Source organism: Chiloscyllium punctatum, chromosome 26, assembly GCF_047496795.1.
Source record: "Chiloscyllium punctatum isolate Juve2018m chromosome 26, sChiPun1.3, whole genome shotgun sequence".
NCBI classification, from domain to species: Eukaryota; Metazoa; Chordata; class Chondrichthyes; order Orectolobiformes; family Hemiscylliidae; genus Chiloscyllium; species Chiloscyllium punctatum.
In genome coordinates this window covers 59,916,001-59,936,835 of record NC_092764.1, presented here as the reverse complement: position 1 = coordinate 59,936,835, position 20,835 = coordinate 59,916,001, and positions in this window count along the sequence as shown.

Below are 20,835 nucleotides of genomic sequence, written 5' to 3'. Positions count from 1 at the left end.
AAAACTAACGTCCCATGAAAGAATAAATGGGAACTGAAGGGTTAACAAGGAAATCTTGACCCATTATTGATGAGTATTCCAGATTAATATTGCTGTGAATTAAATCTATATGTGTTATTTGGTAAAGTCTACTTTTATATCCAGTGGGTCTTTGAACCCTCTTCTTTGTAGTTCAGGGTTTTTTTTATTGTGGGAACGAAAATAAAATCACAACTTCGCAGTAAATAAATCATTGCTGGCATCTCCTGTGTTGAAGGACCTACAATGTGCAGCACTAGCTGGCGAAAGCTTGTGTGCTGACAGAGGCAAAAGACCTGACTGACTGGTAGCTTTGCTGAACCCATTCAAATTACAGTTTGCCCTTGTCACAGGTTCTGAGTGATGTGTGCATACAAACGATATAAGATGCAGTCTCCTGCTAATTAGATACCCGAAGAAGTGAGGTGATTGCAGCACAATTGCTTCAGATTTTGCTCCCAGTCATCAGTGATATTGACGTGTTGATCACCATCAACCTTTCCCTCATGTTCCCTTTTCTCTGCCAATGTCACACATCATTTGACAGCCAGAGGAAATAGGACAAGGCTTGTCAATTTCCTGTCTATGATGAAGCCTCAGGCTCTCAATGGCTGTGTTATCTGTGCTAACACTCTTTTTAATGGAAAGAGCTTGAATTTAAACAAGGGAATGTTTAATACACATTACACTGTCACACCGAACTGATTACTAAGGACTGAATTTTATGTGGAAGTCTAGAATAAATACTTTGCAATCTTAGTATATTCACCTTTAAACATCAATGAGAGTGTTTTAACTTTTGATTAATGTAGTAAAGTATGTGATGTTGGGTGAGTTACTTATATATTGCACACCAGTCCCTATATTACACACAGAGGATTTCAGGAACTCTCTCTGAAGTGTCAATGTAAGTTATTTTGTTCTGTGTATCCCCTGCTGTTGCATTTTGGACTGTCTGAGTACATTTTATCCCAAGTCACAGAACCACAGTGCTGAATAGAATTCCGACAGTGTGGAAACAGGCCATTTTGGCCTAACAAGCCCAGACCGAACCTTCTGAAGAGTACCCCACCAAGACTCTTCCCCCAACCCTATTACTGATTCTAGCCCCGTTTTATCATGTGCCATCCCAGAACAACTCGCCACTCGCAGATATCCACCAGAGACCGACATCCCTTGCATCTGTGCCTCCCAGACAAGCGTTGACAATCCAGTGCTGCCCCTCACTGGCAACATTATGGCACAGCAGCCACAAAGCAATGTTTCTCAAGGCACATCCAAAACCCATTCCCTCCCCCTAGTCCCTGTTTAACCACAGGACACACAGTTTGCCTTGACCTTAGCTACATCCTGTCTAAACAGCCTCCACTCTGTCCCAAGTCTCTGCTGTAGACCCACAGCTTGTTATTATCCAGTTGGGGAACAGGCAAGCAATTAGACATTCCCAAAGAATGGGCTTTTATTTGCAGTCAGCAGAAGTGAATGCGATATAATGAATAGACACTGTAGTTCACCCTGACATTGCAAACCAAACACTGGAATGAAGATCAATGTCTGTTTAACTGCATCACATCCAGCTCTCATCGACTGGAACAGGTCGTCCATCAGGTCTCGTCTGCTCTGTAGCACCTGATGTAGTACAACTCTATTATGAACAAGGAGAGCTCCCACTCCCCCAGTTCCTCACTGCCTGCTCCAATTGTGTACAGCATAGCATACCAGGATGGTGCAGCATCTGTGGGTCAGGGGCCCCAGAAACATCAGTCATGGGCAGTGCCCATGCACAGTCCAGAGGCTTGGTCCCAAGCATTTGCCCTCTCACTCAGGTCGGGTGATGTTAATGGATTTGTGTGATGACATTCTGGGGTGGGCTTCCAGCAGTCAGTTCTAAGGGCCACCAGGATGGTGCAGCATGCTGTGTCTGGACTATACTGGACAGGGCCTCAGACCAGTCAGAACCACATCTTCCAGACCCCCATCGTTTACTTCACCATGGCCCTGGTCACAACTTGTGTACCAACTTGGTGAAGGTGCTGCATTGGCACTGCCCAAGTGAGCAATGCATTAAACCAGAAGGGAATGTCTGCTGTACTCTTTCCATGCCAGATCCGAATTAATCATTCAACTGTTCATTGAATTCAGTCAAGTCCATTGTCGCACGTAGGTGTCATATGATGAAGCAATGTTCCCCTCCTCCCAAGTAGCCTTGGAAGTTTCACAACTGATGGTCACCTTTGGTCAGCGTTTGCCTCTTTTTAAGCCATTGCTGCCAACTTTCTCATTGCTGAGACAACAATGTTAGATTTGCAAGCACCACTGGCACAGTGCAATCCACCTTGGATCACCAAAGCACCTTCACTCTGCCTGCATTGCAAATGGGCATGTAGATTATTGCGAACACAGTGGAGCTAGAGTTTGCGTATGATGCTTTATGTATTTGCCCTTTCAACCGCTGAAAGCCCAGCAGATGGGAATCCTGTACATTCACCCTGAAAGTGACACTGACTCTATCCACCAGTTCTCCAGTTGCATTTTGCATCTAGGGCATGGGAAGTGATGGCAGGGAACACAGCTCATGGTGAACACCATCAGCACCAGTCCCCATCTGCTCACCAAGTTACCACCCCCCTCACCCCGCCACCCTGGGGGGGTGGGTCCATGTCCCCTGTCACCTTACACCATCCCGACATCCCATTTCCATGGGCATCCCCCCCCACCCCCCAGGGGGACCACAAACTGATTGAGCATTGCCTCTGTTTTCAATGCCCCCTCCACCGAACACAACAGTTCACTTTAATTATGCCCATCCTACACCATTATGCTATTGATGGTCCCTGCCAATAACCACATCCCCTGCCATGTTCCACCATGCCGTCTGATCTGTTCTGCAGGAGAATTGACATTTCGGGCATCAGCCCTTCTTCAGGACATTCTTCGGGCTCATGCCCGAACGTTGATTCTCCTGCTCCTTGGATGCTGCCTGACCTGCTGCGCTTTTCCAGCAACACATTTTCAGCTCTGATCTCCAGCATCTGCAGTCCTCACTTTCCCCTAGAAAATTATTTAGTGCTGAGCAACATGCAGGGCCCTCTAAGTCTGCAGTGAGCTGAAGTCACCAGGTAGTCTCTTTGACTTCTGTGTGGAGAATTCCCAGCATCTGGTTTGGTAAGGCAGGAAGTTGCATATTATAATGTGAGTCGCAACATTAGCAAGAGATTAAACAAACACTAATCTTCCTTAACTGGCAATTCACTGCTGTCGAGAGAGAAATTTGCCTCACCACTAGGGAGGTGCATCAAAGATGCTGTGATTTGCTCCCGACATCTAAATGGGCCTCACTGGCTTTCTCACGTGATTGTGCCTCAAAGCCTCACATAGGCACGTCATTCAGGCCCCTATTAGATTCCACATTGAATGAGTCCATTTGACTTCTCAATCCTGACTGACACTTGCAACAAACTATCAAATTAGCAATCCAATTAGAACCACGGATCGGTCATTCCAAATGCCCATTGCGTCCAGGAGTACGCAGGTGGATTGGCCATGGGAAGTGCAGAGTTATAGGGAGCGTGTAGGGGGCTAGCTCTGGGTGGGATGTTCTTTGGAGGGTTGGTGTGGATTTGATAGGCTGACTGGCCTGTTTACACACTGTAGGGATTCTGTAAAAATTAATGCCAAACCTGCCTCCACTACTTTTTCAGGTAGCGCATTCTACATCAAAGTTAAACCCATATTTTACACTTTCCAGAATGGGAGGTCCAATTAGCATAAATAAGGAATTAAATTGTTGGTACACTTTGTGTCTTTCACTGTGTCCCACACCTGCACGCACACAAAAAGGGTGCTGGGGAAAATATAAGCACTACTGCAGTTAAAAAAAAATGTTGGTTTTAAAACTGCTGCATTTAGCTAAATGTATTTGTTTTTGATGAACCATTAGGGAATGCTATCGTTGCGCAGCGTGGCCTCAGTAAAAGAAACCAAAGGCAGAGAGTGTTGGGAGATTACACAGCATTTGAAGAGAGAAGAGATATATTCACCATAGAGCCTTTGACCAAAATGGAGAAATAATATTGGAAAGTGAACAAACACTTGGAATGAAGAAGAGGGCAAAAACAATGAGAGAAAACTGTGTAGTTGCTGGCACTGAACACCACTTTTGGAATTGACACAGGCCAGCACCACCAACAATTAAATAATTACCTGCTACTGTTTCATTGCTGGACTTACCATAGCCAAGTACTTGTCATGCATCAACCAAAGCAAACACAGGATGGAAATGATAGTTGGTTTTGCGCAGGCAGTCTATTGTGTAACTTACTCTAGTCTGGATGCCTTGATACTGTTTGAATGTCACAGGGTCAGTATGACAACTAGTCTTCAGTAAGGGCAGAAAAAAGATTGGAAGAAGATCTGAGAGCTAATATTGGCAATGTGTTAACTCAATAGAGTGAAGTCTAGGCCCAAAGCTGAGAATTATTCATGGACGGCAGGTACCTACCAGAGCTGGTGTACTGGAAGGGTATAAACAGAATTTTGGGGCAATGGTAATATGCAATGTAGATTCAGTGGGACAAAATAGAGGTGTTACAGCTGTGAAACCTAGAACTCTATTCAGTGAACAGATTTCAATAGAAAAATTAAACATTTTGATTTGATTGAGACACTTTTAAAATGTTCTTTCCACTTGCCAACATATTGCTAGCAAGGAAGTGGAGTTCAGAACTGTGAACATAATAAAACTTTTGCAGGTAAAGGATTATTGTGGTAAATTGAAACTGAATCAACATCACAAATTAAGAGGGAGACAAGATAAATATTTGAAGAACAGAAATATTGCAAGGCCTGGAAGAATGGAATTACAACAAATAGCTCCATGACAGAGTTGGAACACAGACTGAACAGATACCTTCTGTGTCTATATTCTATAATTTGATAGACTGTCATGCATCAGTTATGTTGTATATTTAGGACTGATTAAGGTTATGACCAGTCTGAGTCATTCCAGACCTCTTGCACACAGGAAGGAAGATTATAATTTGTGTAATACAATGTCATTAACATTATTCTCAGAAATCATCATGGATGATATTGTCCCTTGCTTGCAAACTTGCTGGTTTGTATAGTGTAATGTTCGCTTCATGCTGTTTCCATTCATTAGTTTGCTTTGATTGACAGCTGACTGATTGAACAGTTTCTCACAGCGCCTGCACTGATGAATTTGGTCAGGTGCAAGGTGCAGATGCTCCTGTTATCTGAAATTATCTATTATTAAATCTGACTGCATAATGTCTTTCTAGATTTCCATTTATGAGCATGTTCCCCATCATTAAGCAGCTTCAAAAATAGCTTCCTGTGCCACAGTTATTCTTATTCAGTAGAATTATAACCTGGTATCAAATGGTTGAGAATTATTTCGTGACACTATTCAGCAGAGAAGCAAGCTATTCAGTCCATTGTGATTGTGCCACCTCATTGAAAGAGGTGTCCAATTCATCCAACTCCTTTGCTCTTTCTTCATAGAATTACTTCAACGTTGAAGTATGTGTCCAAATCTCTTCTGAAAGTTCATCTTGGATCATCATCTTTCCAGACCATATCAACTTGCTACCTAGAAAACATTTCTCTTAATTTCTCCTTGGAAGTTCTTCTTAAAAATACTAATATGGGATGTGGTTGTAGGCAAGGCCAGAATTTGTTACCCATCCCTCATTACCCTTGGGCAGGTGGTGATCACTGGGGCAGCACAGTGGCTTAGTTGTTAGCACTGCTGCCTCACAGCATCAGGGACCCAGGTTTGACTCCAGCCTTGAGCCATTGCATGTGTGGAGTTTGCACGTTCTCCCTGTGCCTGCATGGGTTTCGTCTGGGTGCTCCACTTTCCTTCCACTGTTCAAAGGTTTGCATGTTAATTGGATTGGTTGTGGGAAATACAGGGTTTGGGCAGGGGGGTTGAGTCTGGGTGCGATGCTCTTCGGAAGGTCGATATGAACTCAATGAGCTGAATGGCCTGCTTCCACACCGTAGGGATTCTATGATAAAATCTTGCTTGCAACTTCACCAAGGCCTTGGCATCTCTTGTATCAAGGTACAGCTGGAGACAGCTCCAGTAAGGATTCCATAATTAGGCCATCATTATTTCCAGTGTGCAGAAAGAAGTAAAAGAATTTATATTCACAGATAAGTCAAGGAGTACCAATAACTTAAAGTTACTGCCGTATGTCTGACTCAGCATCTGCTGATCGATTTCTTGCTGTATTAAGGTCCAAGTACAAGGAGATGGCACTGTAATCCTTAGACAGTTAACTCAAGGTTGCCAATAGCAATTTCACTGAACAAATACGTATTTTCAAATAGGAAACTTTGAATAGACACTGCTAAATAATCTACCCCTGCAATTCCATTTGGATTTTCCAGTCTTCCACCAGCAAAACTCTGAATGAAATGTAATAAATGGTTTAAAATGGTAGTTTACTTGGAAGTCCTATCGAAGTTATGAAGTCTTAGAGCCCTCAGGTTATTTGTTGCTAGTTCTATTCATGGCCAGAGAAGCTCAGAATTGCTTAGTACTGGTCGAAGAATCAGGGATTTACACCTCTGATATTTTTGAAATGATTGAAGAGAACTCAACTGGGATTTCTAACAAAGGCTTGGGTCTATCTTTTCCTCTTTGATTAAATCAAAATAGCTAGATACAAATATAGAAATTAGGACATAGGTCATTCAATTCCTCACACCCACTTCATTTATTGATAAAATCGTGGCTGATCTGACTGGGCCATCAATTACATATTGCTGCCTAGGCCTGATTCTGTTTCATTCCCTGGTTTGTTCAGAATCTACCGATTTACCTCCACTTTAAAAATATCCAATGAAAAATATTCAAAAAAAGTCATAATATACCTGCACAGTGTTTAGTCAGATTGAAATAAAAGTAAATATTGAGTTAAATCAATCAGGTTTATGACTAAGTTTTATGATGGAAGGAAAAACTTCAAACATTTCAATAGCACTACTGATTGAAGTAAGTAATGGAGAAAACTAAAACTAATATTAAATCTTGATAGGAGCATATCAAAAGGCTACATAGAGTCAGCATAGGCGCCATACTATTTACAAACAACCCCAGGCAGCATATGTACTGTAATCATAGAAAGCCTACAGTGCAGAAAGTGGCCACTTGGCCCATCAGGTCTGCACCAACCCTCTGAAGAGCATCCCACCCAGATCCCAAACCCTCACCCTATCCACATAATCAATGGTTAACCCACCTAAACTGCACATTATCGGCAATTTAGCATGGCCAATCATGTATATCTTTGGACTATGGGAGGAAACTGGAGCACCCGACGGAAACACACATGTACATGGGGAGAACATGCAAACTCCACACAGGCAGCCAGCTGAGAGTGGAATTGAACCTGGGTCTCTGGTGCTGTGAGGCAGCAGTGCTGACAACTGAGCCATCGTGCCACCCTAAGGGAGTGAGCTTATCTAGGCTTTATGGGGCACTAGGTTTACAAATGTTCTTTTTAACTTGTGTGCTACCTGGCATCAATTTGACTGAATCAGCATTTCCACTATTTCATGAATAACATTAAAAAGTCATAGCTAAAACCAATTCCACAAATGGCCTTCATCCCCTATTAATATTGGGCGGCACGGTGGCACAGTGGTTAGCACTGCTGCCTCACAGCGCTAGAGACCTGCGTTCAATTCCCGACTCAGGCGACTGACTGTGTGGAGTTTGTACATTCTCCCTGTGTCTGCGTGGGTTTCCTCCGGGTGCTCCGGTTTCCTCCCACAGTCCAAAGATGTGCATGTCATGTGAATTGGCCATGCTAAATTGCCTGTAGTGTTAGGTAAGGGGTAAATGTAGGGGAATGGGTGGGTTGCGGGTCGGTGTGGACTTGTTGGGCCGAAGGGCCTGTTTCCACACTGTAAGTAATCTAATCTAATCTAATCTAAAACAGAGTGATATTCTTGTCATGCTCTTCTTGAACAAATACTTGAGTACATTCTCTCAAATCTTTCTAGGAACTAACCTCTATAGTCCGTGTCCTATGGTTTAAAAACAACCCCCTCCCTTGGGTAATGAATTCTGAAAGAGAATTGCCTTGTGATAACATTAATGCACTCTCAGGAGAGAAAATATATGAACTTGTTGAACTCAGTCCGCATTGTATGCCCCAGTTCAAATGGTGGAGGGAAAGGGAAAGGATAAATGCAGAGAGAGAACGAGAGAAAATAGAACATGGGTTGTAGGCAACAGGTGGAGGCAGGAATGCTTTTTCTACTAATTTGTTTTTCTACCTATCTTGCCTCCCATGGGACTCAAGCTGAAGACCTGAACACTGTGGACTTGTATCCCATACAGCTCTCCATAACAGGTCTGTTAAGTACACACCAAGTGACTTTGATTTACTTCCTTCTTTCACTGTGGTTAATGTCTGGTTTTCCTTAGCTTCCCACAGTGGCATGACTGAATCTACAGACTCAGTGTATGGTGTTTCAAATGGTATTCTTCAAGGCTGCCACAAACTAAGGTGAAAGTGAGATAGATTGGAGGCAAAAGTCTATGCCTATACAGCAAACCAGTAAATTCATTTCTCCAAACATCCCCCTTTCATAAACAAAGTTTGCATTCACTATCAAATGCAATTGCAAGTTGTCTTAAAGACATGTCAATAAATAAAAAGTGTCATTAGCAAATAAACTCTCGAGAATTCTAGTCTGTCCCAATTTCATAAGTCTCGAAACATACATTTCACCCATTGTCTCCATAAAGTTGCAGTCTTCTGGTGACATGCACGTGAGTTGCTGTTGTCAGTTTGTCTGCTATTTGCTGGCTTCTTCCCCAAGTGAATGTTGTTCCCATGATCAGTACGTGAACAGAGATAGACGCTTCTTTTACAGTTGGCATGATTTTCCCAATCCTGGAGGTGGCAAGAAGATGAAAGAAGTTGAGGGGATGTCCAAAACCATAATATGTGGAAAATTGGAGGCAGAAGCTGATGACTGACAACCTCAGAGCTTCTGCATATGTTCAGCTAAATATATTAGTGCTATCACATACTGATCAATAGTTTCCCTTTCTCCTTGAGACTTGATGTTGAACACATATAATTCCTACATAATATTAATAAAGGGCTCAAAGCATAGCATCAAAGCCTTGGAATGGCTGCTGACTGAATTTCCTGCTCCCCAGTGAGATCTAGGCTGTAACATAGTATGTAGCACTCTTTCTCCAGCACTGATCACAGGGTTGCTATTCCAATTTGCTCAGTCTTTTCATTCAATTCCATAGCAATTTTGAAATTTCGTCACGAGGTGCAGAATTAATTCCAATTCTATCTCGCATCTATTTTCATTTCCATAGCAGCAGCAAGTGGAAAAGTCACAGCCATTCTGACTCACCCAAAGTTGCAGACTGTGGTTTTCATTTTTTTTTGCAGTAACAGGGTCCTTTACAGATCTGAAAATCCACTCACTATCAGCTTCACACATCTGACATCACATTACAAGTTATTTATCTGAAGATTGCCACAAACTAAAATGAAAGCAATTTATAGCAGAAGTTGAGGCCACATCATTATAGCAAGCCAGCTACTATACTATGAACAAATGCATTTCTGCAAACATGTGGTAAGTGAATGTTTTGATTTCTATCCAGGTATTGTGTGACAAAGAATGTTGACAAGGGTAAGACTACAACCAAGACTGAAGAAAGCCTCTTGTATGTACGATGGTCCAGTTAACTTTTTTGACATGAGATGAAATGTAGGGAGAGTTGCTCCTGGCTCTGATCATGGTGTATTGGCTTTTTACCAGTTACAGTCACACATGGGTGAAAGGTACAAGAGCTTCATCTTCATAGATCCATAAATATGAATTATTTTCAACACATTAATCATTTCAGAGTTTAAATAATTAATTGTGCCTCATTTGGAAGTGGCTTGCAGCTCATTAATTGAGTAAATGCCACTTAGACTGTTGTAATTAAGCAACACACATTAGCTGTTTCATATTCTGATTCCCCCAGTATGTGGACTATGATCTTTGTCACTTTACTGACTCAACAAAACAGAGCTATTATTATTTTTAATGTTTATAGACTGAGTTCCTCTTTTGGAAATATTCAGCTTAATAAACTATTGGTGATAGGTATGATTATTTTAAAAACTCAAAATAAAAGAGTATTTCCCTCCCCAATGCTATTAGTCTTCACATTTGCTTCCATCCCTTTTCCACATTGTCATTCCTCAGATGATTGACCAACAGGTGAATGTTTCCAGATCTTCTCCCTCTCTACCCCTGCCCTCCAAGTACAGGTAGTTCTCCTATAAAGTGGTAGTTGTGTTCCCATGCCACGATGGTTTATAGAAAACCATGCAATAGAAGTAATGGGGCCTATGGGAAAAACAGGGTTAGGGACTCCAAGTTTAGTGGACCTGTCCATTTCTGGTCAGTTATAGAAAAGGCAAGTGATTACACATGAAATTTCCCAACGTTTTGTTGTATTCCTGGCTCCTTGTGGAGTGGAGTTTATCCAGGGTCCGGCTCTTTGCCATTAAACTTTATGAAACTTCCAGAAGTTGTTTTTTGGCACGAGTGAAATCTCCTTTTTGTTCAGGGTGTGGCTAAAGGGCTGGGCTGCTCCGAATGGTTGGAAGTTTTGATGGGTCTCAGGTTTCAGAGAGAACGAGGGACTGAGACTCTCAGTCTCCTCCACCCCCCCCCCCCCCCCCCCCGTTCAAATGGATACAAGGTGAGCTTGGATCAGGTATAACTTGGGGTTGGGTGGAATGGGGGGAGGTGAGGGTCGCCTGTGGTTATCCTTGTGTTCACAACTTCCCCCCCCCCCCCCGCCCCCTCACTTGCACACACACTCTCTCTTGTAAAGTCGCCATGTGTTGAAGCTTCAGATGGCCAGCAACTAAGCCCTGCTTGCTCTCCAGTATTCAGTGGACATCGTTGTATTTGCACCTTTTTTCGCTCCCTATCTCTGTTTCTCTCTCTTCCCACTCCTCAGCTCCCACCCACCCCAGCTCCGTGCATGATCCCAGTAAGTATTCCAACAAAATATTCCAATGTTAGCTTCCCCTACTTTAGTTGCAGATAGAAGCAAAACTATATACACACACACAGACGCAGCTACACTGGCACCACCCCCAACCTGTTACATTAGGTCCTGAAGAGAGAGCGCACACACACACAAAGGACAACCTGGTGCAGAATAAACCACAGGCGGCTGGTAATATAGAGGGTAGAATCGCGTAACAGCGAATGGCAATTCGCTTTATTTTGGAAAAAAAGGTCCGTAATTCACAAATCGCGTTACAGCTGAATCACGTTGATGAAAAATGCGTTGTAGGAGAACTACCTGTAATCAACAAGTCATTCAGTTCTCCATAAAGTTTTCTGATCAAAAGTGAGCTCTGCTGATAAGGCTGATTTTCCAGCCAAAGTCGCAATGAGAATGATGGAGCTTGGCATTGCTGGTGTATAAATGGTCCACCAAAATTATTTGAGTGGGTGATGCATGGTTTAATTAACATATCCGAAAACTGCTTTCTGAAATAGGTCACTGGAACCTGAGTGTCACAAAAACAGCAGCTTGCTAACTACCTCACCATCAAAATGCACTGAATGGCATGAAGTTGCTATGTTTCTGCAATCATTAGGAACATAGCTGTTTAGAGAGGGTTAAGTCAGATCATTTCAATTCCAAATCTCCTTAAAGTGATGTGATAGGTGCTAATTGTAGCCAATCAACCTCCCTGGCACTGAAAATAATCCATTATTTAAAGCATATAGTGTTATTCCTTTAGGTTCAATTGCTGGAGATTTAAAAATAGAACATGTTCACTTTTAAACTTTCTCCTATTCGTTCTTAATCCAATCTCATTCAGCCCCATTTTACCTCCGTGTAAATCTGATTTTGCGTGCATGAAAATCTTGCCTTTATTTTCCTTTCCGTACTTCCGGACCATCTGAATTTATGAAGTTAGAGATTGGAGGGAATCAGGTTGTGCCAAATATGACAATATACATGAATAGATACATATGTGAGGGAAAAAGCTTGGAAGGAAGTATAGTTGTAAAGTAATCATTCTGAAAGGTTTAATGTCAGAAACTGCATTGAGGTCCACACTGTCTGATCTGTCATGGGATTTAGGTGTGGAAAAGGCTTTTGATCTTGAAGGATGGGAGCCTATATCCTAGGTCCCCTCATAGTCTTAAACATTCTTACCTTCTAGTGTAAATTATTGAGTCATAGATTCATACAGCATGGAAACAGACCCTTCGAGCCAATTTGTCTGCACTGACCAGACATCCCAATCAAAGACAATCCCATTCGCCAGCATTTGGCCCATAACCCTCACTATTCATGTACCCATTCAGATTGTACTTGATTGCTATCATCCAACAAACTATATTCTGTTTAAGACAAAAACTTCTTCTCATTAGGACTCAACCAGGCTTTTCCTCTACCACAGTAAACCTTAGAGCCTCAGATTCCATCAAGGAAAGAGGCTGGTAGCAACAAACTACCCCAATTATAATTTGCTGGTGGTTGGTATTGCAACAAATACAACTGCAGACATGTCTGATCATAGGGGATTCCATTAGATGCCTTTTGCCCGTGATGAGTTTCCATTGGAATACAATAACACTGAAAACGGAGACATGAAACTTCGGTCTTCCATTTGGATCTCCAAGACAAAACTGTCATTGCCACTTGAACACCCTAGAAGTTCACCCTAATGATTATCTTAACAATAGTAGCATGGTAGTTCAGTGGTTAGCACTGCTGCCTCATAACATCAGGGACCTGGATTCGATTCAACCCACAGGCAACTGTCTATGTTGCACATTCTCCCCGTGTCTGTGTGGGTTTCTTCCAGGTGATCTGATTTCCGCTCACAGTCCAAAGATGGGCAGGTAAGGTGGACTGGCCAGGCTAAATTGCCCCATAGTGACCAGGGATGTGCAGGCCAGGTGGGTTAGCAATGAGAAATGCAGGGCTATGGGGAAAGCTAAGGATTAGGTCGAGGTGGGATTCTCTTCAGAGGGTCAGTGTGAACTTGATGGGCTGAATGGTCTGCTTCCATACTGTAGGAATTCTATGAAACTTCAAGAAGGAAATTGCTGTTGTTTGCTTTGACAAATGCAATTGTTTGAAGTTATTTTATCTGCTGTAGTGAATTTTAGGACCAGCCCAATAACAATTAACTTCATTCTTTGTGTAAATGCGGGGTCTGTTAATCTACAGACTGACAACTGAAATTGAGGAACTGACCTACGCTTTCAGTGACAGTGGTCAATCTTCTAGATTGATGTCTTCACCTTCTCTTCACTTCCTAAAATAAGCAGTGTTTTATTTATTCTTATGGGCTCAGTAACAACCTTTTCCACAGCCTGTATTTTTGTGGGAGGAGATTCTCTCGTTGTAATGTTGTATTTTTGTGTGGGCTTTCCTCTGGTTGTAATGTTGACATTATGGCACAGTGCCATTATGTTTTACAGTTTCCGACCAGATTTAACAGCTCAGCCTGTCTGGGATCATTCCAAATTAAAGGGATTCCTGAATGACAAATACCAAAGAAATGGCAACAGGATTCTCATTCAGCTACTTTCCGAGAATTGTTGAATGGATAGACACTAGTTAGTCTTACCATTAGTCTCTAATTATTTAGTAGACCCCAAGCTTGTAAAGATTTGGATTTCACAGGCTGTAAGAACAGTATTTTCACTTTTGGCTACACGTTCACTGTCACTTGATCTTTTTTTCTTGTCATCAGTACAAAATATTAAACCTGAAATCAGGATAAGGTAGTTGCATAATTTGCTTAGCAACAGACAATGACAAATTATCATTGCAGCCACAATTGCTTAGCAACACAGACAGATCCACGACATCATTGATTTTGTAAGGATAAGTGCACAGCTTAGCAAATGCCAGAAATGAAACTTAATGTGGGCTGTTATAATGTGAACTTGAAATGAAAAATTGTCAGCTGCATTCTGAAATTCAGGGATGTGGGACTATACATACAGACTGCCGGGAGATAGCTAGTAGTGGAACAAAAATTGTTGTCATGCGTACAGTGCTATAATTGCTGCCCACTTCACTTTCCCTAGGAAAGTGGTTTCCATAACCATTGTTGTAATACTGAAGAGCTTATTGCAAGTGCAGCTGTCCCTATGGCTGAGGCAGTCAGTGCAGCTGTTCCTTTGGTTAAGGCACTCAGTGCAGGTGTCACTGGGGAAGTGCTGCATACAGCTGTACAAGCCCTGAGACACTGAATGCAATTGCTCCAGGGGCTGAGACAGTGAATGCAGTTGTTCCAGGGGCTGAGACACTGAATGCAATTGCTCCATGAGCTGAGACAGTGAATGCAGTTGTTCCAGGGGCTGAGACACTGAATGCAATTGCTCCATGAGCTGAGACAGTGAATGCAGTAGTTTCAGGGCCTGAGACAGTGAATGCAATTGTTCCAGGAGATGAAACAGTGAATGCAGTAGTTCCAGGAACTGAGACAGTGAATGCAGTAGATCCAGAGCCTGAGAAAATGAATGCAGTAGTTTCAGGGCCTGAGACAGTGAATACAGTTGTTCCAGGGACTCAGACAGTGAATGTAATTGTTCCAGGGGCTCAGACAGTGAATGCAATTGTTCCAGGGACTCAGACAGTGAATGTAATTATTCCAGGAACTGAGACAGTGACTGCAGTAGTTTCAGGGCCTGAGACAGTGAATGCAGTTGTCCCAGAGGCTGAGACAGTGAATGCAATTGTTCCAGGGATTGAGACAGTGAATACAGTTGTTCCAGGGGCTGGGACAGTGAATGCAGTAGTTCCATGGCCTGGGACAGTGAATGCAGTAATTCTAGGAACTAAGACAGTTATTACAGTTGTTCCAGGGCCTGAGACAGTGAATGCATTTGTTCCAGGAACTGAGACAGTTAATACAGTTATTCCAGGGATTGAGACAGTGAAAGCAGTTGCTCCAGGAACTGAGACAGTGAATGCAATTGTTCCAGGGACTGAGACAGTGAATGCAGGTGATTCAGACCACTGAAGCAGTAAACACAATTGTCCAGGATCTGCGGCAGTGGAGGAAAGTTTGCTTAAGGTTGAGGCAGTGTGTGCAGATGGTACTATGTCTGAGGGAGTGCACAGATATTCCAATGGTTGAGAAGGTAGTGCACATGTTACTGGGGCAGAGCTACAGAGTGCAGCTGGCCCAGGGCTGAGCCAGTGAGTGCAGCTGGCCAAGTGCTGAGACAGTGAGTGCAGCTGGCCCAGGGCTGAGACAGTGAGTGCAGCTGGCCCAGGGCTGAGACAGTGAGTGCAGCTGGCCCAGTGCTGGGTCAGTGACTGCAGCTGGACCAGTGCTGAGCCAGTGAGTGCAGCTGGACCAGTGCTGGGTCAGTGACTGCAGCTGGCCCAGTGCTGAGCCAGTGAGTGCAGCTGGCCCAGTGCTGAGCCAGTGAGTGCAGCTGGCCCAGGGCTGAGCCAGTGAGTGCAGCTGGCCCAGTGCTGAGCCAATGAGTGCAGCTGGACCAGTGCTGAGCCAGTGAGTGCAGCTGGACCAGTGCTGGGGCAGTAAGTGCAGCTGGACCAGTGCTGAGCCAGTGAGTTCAGCTGGCCCAATGCTGGGGCAGTAAATGCAGGTGGCCCAGTCATGAGCCAGTGAGTTTAGCTGGCCAAGTGCTGGGGCAGTAAGTGCAGCTGGCCCAGGGCTGATCCAGTGAGTGCAACTGGCCCAGGGCTGATCCAGTGTGTGCAGCTGGCCCAGTGCTGAGCCAGTGGCTGCAGCTGGCCCAGGGTTGGGGCAGTGGGTGCACTGGCCTAGTGCTGGGGTAGTGAGTGCAGTTGGCCCAATGCTGAACCAGTGAGTACAACTGTCCCAGTGCTGAACCTGTGAGTACAGCTGGCCCAGTGCTGAGACAGTGAATGCAGTAGTTCCATGGTCTGGGACAGTGAGTGCAGTTGTTCCAGGGCGTAATATGCTCATGCCTATACCGTGAACACCAGATGGAACTACTGGGTTATGTAACAGCCAAATTTCATGAAGAAGGTGGTATTTTTAAACTCTTGGTATAAACAATGTTTAACTTAAATTATAACTCATTAGCTTATAGGATCTGAACTGGTAATTGCCCTAAACTGCATTATGTCTTACAAAAATGTTCATATTCTTGTTGTATATTTGAGAAATGCTATTGGAGAGGGATCTTTGTGAATAAGATGATAGGTCCATTCTTTGCTTGTTAATAGTGTTGAACCTCCTATTGAGTTGCTTTCTGGGAAGTATGTCTATTACCTTGCTATTTTGTAAAATGAGTCCATTATCTGGTTGTCTGTTGGGGAGAGGCCTATTAATTCATCTCCAATCGGTTCTATACAAACTTCTGTTCTGTATAGGACTCCAAGGCTCACCATCTGTGATCAGATAGACATGGCTGGACCTACCCTTTGATATGGAATGTCCACTGCTACCTCTGCATCCACCTCCTGCTGACAATGTGCTGTGAGTTGTCTCAGGCTTGTGCATTTGAGCTGATGAAGGGCGTGTTTGCACCTGTGACAGTGCTTCCTCAGAATGCAAATCATTTGACCTACACAATCTGATACTAGTTAACCTCTGAAATCCATACTGTGTTCGAAAGAAAATTTCAATTACTTGCATCTCACCAATTGCTTTGTCAGTCATTTGTTGATATTTGCAAAGGTAATTTAGGGAATTAGGTGGAAAGTTGAAAAGTAGGTCCTCAAGGGCTGTAAATATGGGAGGAATACATAGCGTCAATAGCCAGAGACTTTTCCCAGGGCAGGATTGACTGGTAGGAGGGGTCATAGTTTTAAGATATTAGGAGAAAGGTAGAGAGGAGATGTCAGAGGTAAGTTCTTTACGCAGAGTTGTGAATGCATGGAATGTGTTGCCAGTGGTGGTGGTAGAAGCAGAGTCATTAGGGACATTTAAGCAACTGCTAGACATGCAGATGGACAGCAGTGAGTTGAAGGATGCGTAGGTTAAGCTATTATATTTTACATTAGGATTAAACCTCGGCACAACGTTGTGGGCCAAAGGGCCTGTTCTGTGCTGTACTTTTCTATGTTCTATGTAATACAGTGAATGCAGAAGTTCCAGAGTCTGAGACAGTGAATACAGTTGTCCCACGGCCTGAGACAGTGAATGCAATTGTTCAGGGATTGAGAAGTGAATACAGTTGTTCCAGGGGCTGGGACAGTGAATGCAGTAATTCTAGGAACTAAGACAGTTAATACAGTTATTCCAGGGATTGAGACAGTGAAAGCAGATGCTCCAGGAACTGAGACAGTGAATGTAATTGTTCCAGGGTTTGAGACAGTGAATGTAATTGTTCCAGGGGCTCAGACAGTGAATGCATTAGTTCCAGGGCCTGAGACAGTGAATGCAGTAGTTCTGGGTCAGTGAGTGCAGTTGGCTCAGTGCTGGGGCAGTGAGTGCAGCTGGCCTGTTGCTGACCCAGTCAGAACATCTGGCCCGGTGATTGGACAGTGAGCCTACTGAACAGTTCTGTTCAATGCCATCCAGGAATGGCAGACAGCCGTCTTTTGAAGTCTGGCCTAGCCTGGACAGAAATGTCAGAAGTGTTGAGCAGCTATGGTATCCACGGGCAAATCTCAGTCCAGTGCTGCATGAGACATTATGGCCTCCTAATGTTGACAAGGGTAAGTGGTACATCACTACAAAGTGGCACTCCTAATGGCGTCCATCAGTGTAAATGTGTGAGTTGAGAGAGATACTGCTTCTGGGCCTCAGTATCAAATGGAACATATGGACTCAACGTGTGAGCCATTTTAAGCTATAAAAGTTGTATGAGTCGCAGGAGAGTGTGTGACATTAGCCATCATAGGCCTGCATGCACCTCATGGGGTTTGCACACCAATATTTATAATCCATCAATCATTCACCACCTGCTTTCCAGAGAATTAGATGGAACCCAACAGGGAGCAGGGTCATAGAGTCATACAGCATGGAAAAGGACCCTTCAGTTCAGTCCACGCCGACAATGTTCCCAAACTAACCTAATACCACTTGCCTGCATTTGGCCTATATCCCTCCAAACCTTTCCTATTCAAGAACTTATCCAAATGTATTTTAAATGTTATAAATGTACCTGCATTCACTTTCTCTGGCAATTAGTTCCACAGGTGAGCCACTCTCTGTGTGAAAAGGTTACCCCTGATGTCCTTTCCAAGTCTTTCTCCTCTCACCTTGAAAATATGTCTCTAGTTTTTGAACTGACCAGAACCTAGGGAAAGACCTTTGTCATTCCCCTTAACTGTGCTCTTCATGATTTCATAAACCTCAGTAAAGTCACCCCTCAAACTCCTACATTCCAGTGAAAAAGTCCCAGTCTTTCCAAACTGTTTTTTTATCCATTCCTGGTAACATCCTGGTAAATGTTTTGAATCCTCTTCAAAGCTCCTCATTCACTTACTAAATCCAAAGTGTTCCTTTATCCTGGGAGGTATATAGCTGTGGTATAACTGGTGCCACATTGTATATTATAGACGACACTTATAAGTTCACAGCACTTGCAGAGGCTTTTCATGAGATGAGGTAAAAACGAGGACTTGCAGATGCTGGAAACCCAAGTCTGGATTAGAGTGGTGCTGGAAAAGCACAGCAGGTCAGGCAGCATCCAAGTAGCAGGAAAATCGATGTTTCGGGCAACAGCCCTTCATCAGGAATAGAGGTATGGAGCCTGCAGGGTGGAGAGATAAATGAGAGGGGGGGTGGGGGTGGGGGTGGGGGCGGGGAGAAAGTAGCATAGAGTACAATAGGTGAATGGGGGTGGGGGTGGAGGTGATAGGTCAGAGAGGAGGGTGGAGTGGATAGGTGGAAAGGAAGAAAGGCAGGTAGGACAGGTCATGGCGACGGTGCTGAGCTGGAAGGCTGGAACTGGGGTAAGGTGGGGGGAGGGGAAATGACGAAACTGGTGAAGTCCACATTGATGCCCTGGGGTTGAAGTGTTCCGAGGTGGAAGATGAGGCATTCTTCCTCCAGGCGTCGGGTGGTGAGGGAGTGGCGGTGGAGGAGGCCCAGGACCTCCATGTCCTCGGCAGAGTGGGAGGGGGAGTTGGTCCACAACCCGTACCTCCACCCTCAGACCCCACCCCTCCAACCGTAACAAGGACAGAAACCCCCGGTGCTCACCTTCCACCGTACCTACCTTCACATGAACTGCAGCATACGCCGACATTTCCACCATCTCCAATCAGACCCCACCACCAGAGATATATTTCCCTCCCCCCATCCCTTTCCGCTTTCCGCAAAGACCGTTCCCTCCGTGAATACCTGGTCAGCTCTACGCCCCCCAACAACCCACCCTCCCGTCCTGGCACCTTCCCCTGCCACCATAGGAATTGCAAAACCTGTGCCCAAACCTCCTCCTTCACCTCCATCCAAGGCCCCAAAGGAGCCTTCCACATCTATCAAAGTTTCACCTGCACTTCCACTAATGTCATTTATTGTATCCGTTGCTCCCAATGCGGTCTTCTCTACATTGGGGAGACTGGACGCCTCCTAGCAGAGCGCTTTAGGGAACATGTCCGGGACACCCGCACCAATCAACCCCACTGCCCTGTGGCCCAACATTTCAACTCCCCCTCCCACTCTGCTGAGGACATGCAGGTCCTGGGCCTCCTCCGCCACCGCTCCCTCACCACCCGACACCTGGAGGAAGAACACCTCATCTTCTGCCTCAGAACACTTCAACCCCAGGGCATCAATGTGGACTTCACCAGTTTCCTCATTTCCCCTCCCCCCACCTTACCCCAGTTCCACCCTTACAGCTCAGCACCATCGCCATGACCTGTCCTACCTGCCTTTCTTCCTTTCCACCTATCCACTCCACCCTCCTCTCTGACCTATCACCTTCATCCCTACCCCCGTTCACTCATTGTACTCTTTGCTACCTTCCCCCACCCTCCTCTCTGACCTATCACCTCCATCCCCACCCATTCACCTATTGTACTCTATGCTACTTTCTCCCCACCCCCACCCCCTCTCATTTATCTCTCCACCCTGCACGGTCCCTGCCTCTATTTCTGATGAAGGGCTTTTGGCTGAAACGTCGACTTTCCTGCTCCTTGGATGCTGCCTGACCTGCTGTGCTTTTCCAGTACCACTCTAATCCAGACTCTTTTCATGAGATGAACCTGGGGAATTTGAGCATGTTCTACTCATAATGCTCTGACCAATGAAATTACAAATAAACACTCCTCACATGTGGTGATCAGTGACCTGCAATTGTAGGATAACAATGGTCAAAGACTCAGACCCTTTTGTTCTAACTGAGGCTGGATGTGTATACAAAGTATAGGTAAAAACAATGACTGCAGATGCTGGAAACCAGGTTTTGGATTAGTGGTGCTGGAAGAGCACAGCAGTTCAGGCAGCCTCCTCGGATGCTGCCTGAACTGCTGTATACAAAGTATCTCTAGTCCCACTAGTCCATGAGTCACAACATATATTTAAATGTTACCCTTCTTTCTGATATTTTATACTTTATTTCTATTAGATTTAGAATTAAAACATCTACCAACCAGATTTCTTTAATAAACAGCAGAATTCAATTTGGTAAATATATCAATTGAATTAACATTAAGTTTGAAATATTAAAGTATCAGTATTTATCCTTCTAAATACTTGTAAACCCTACAAATGTATGGACTTATACACTAAGTAAGGGAAAAAAGGAAACTTCACTGCAGAGATAAATTTTGAAATAAAAACACTTTGGTCAATAATTGTTAGT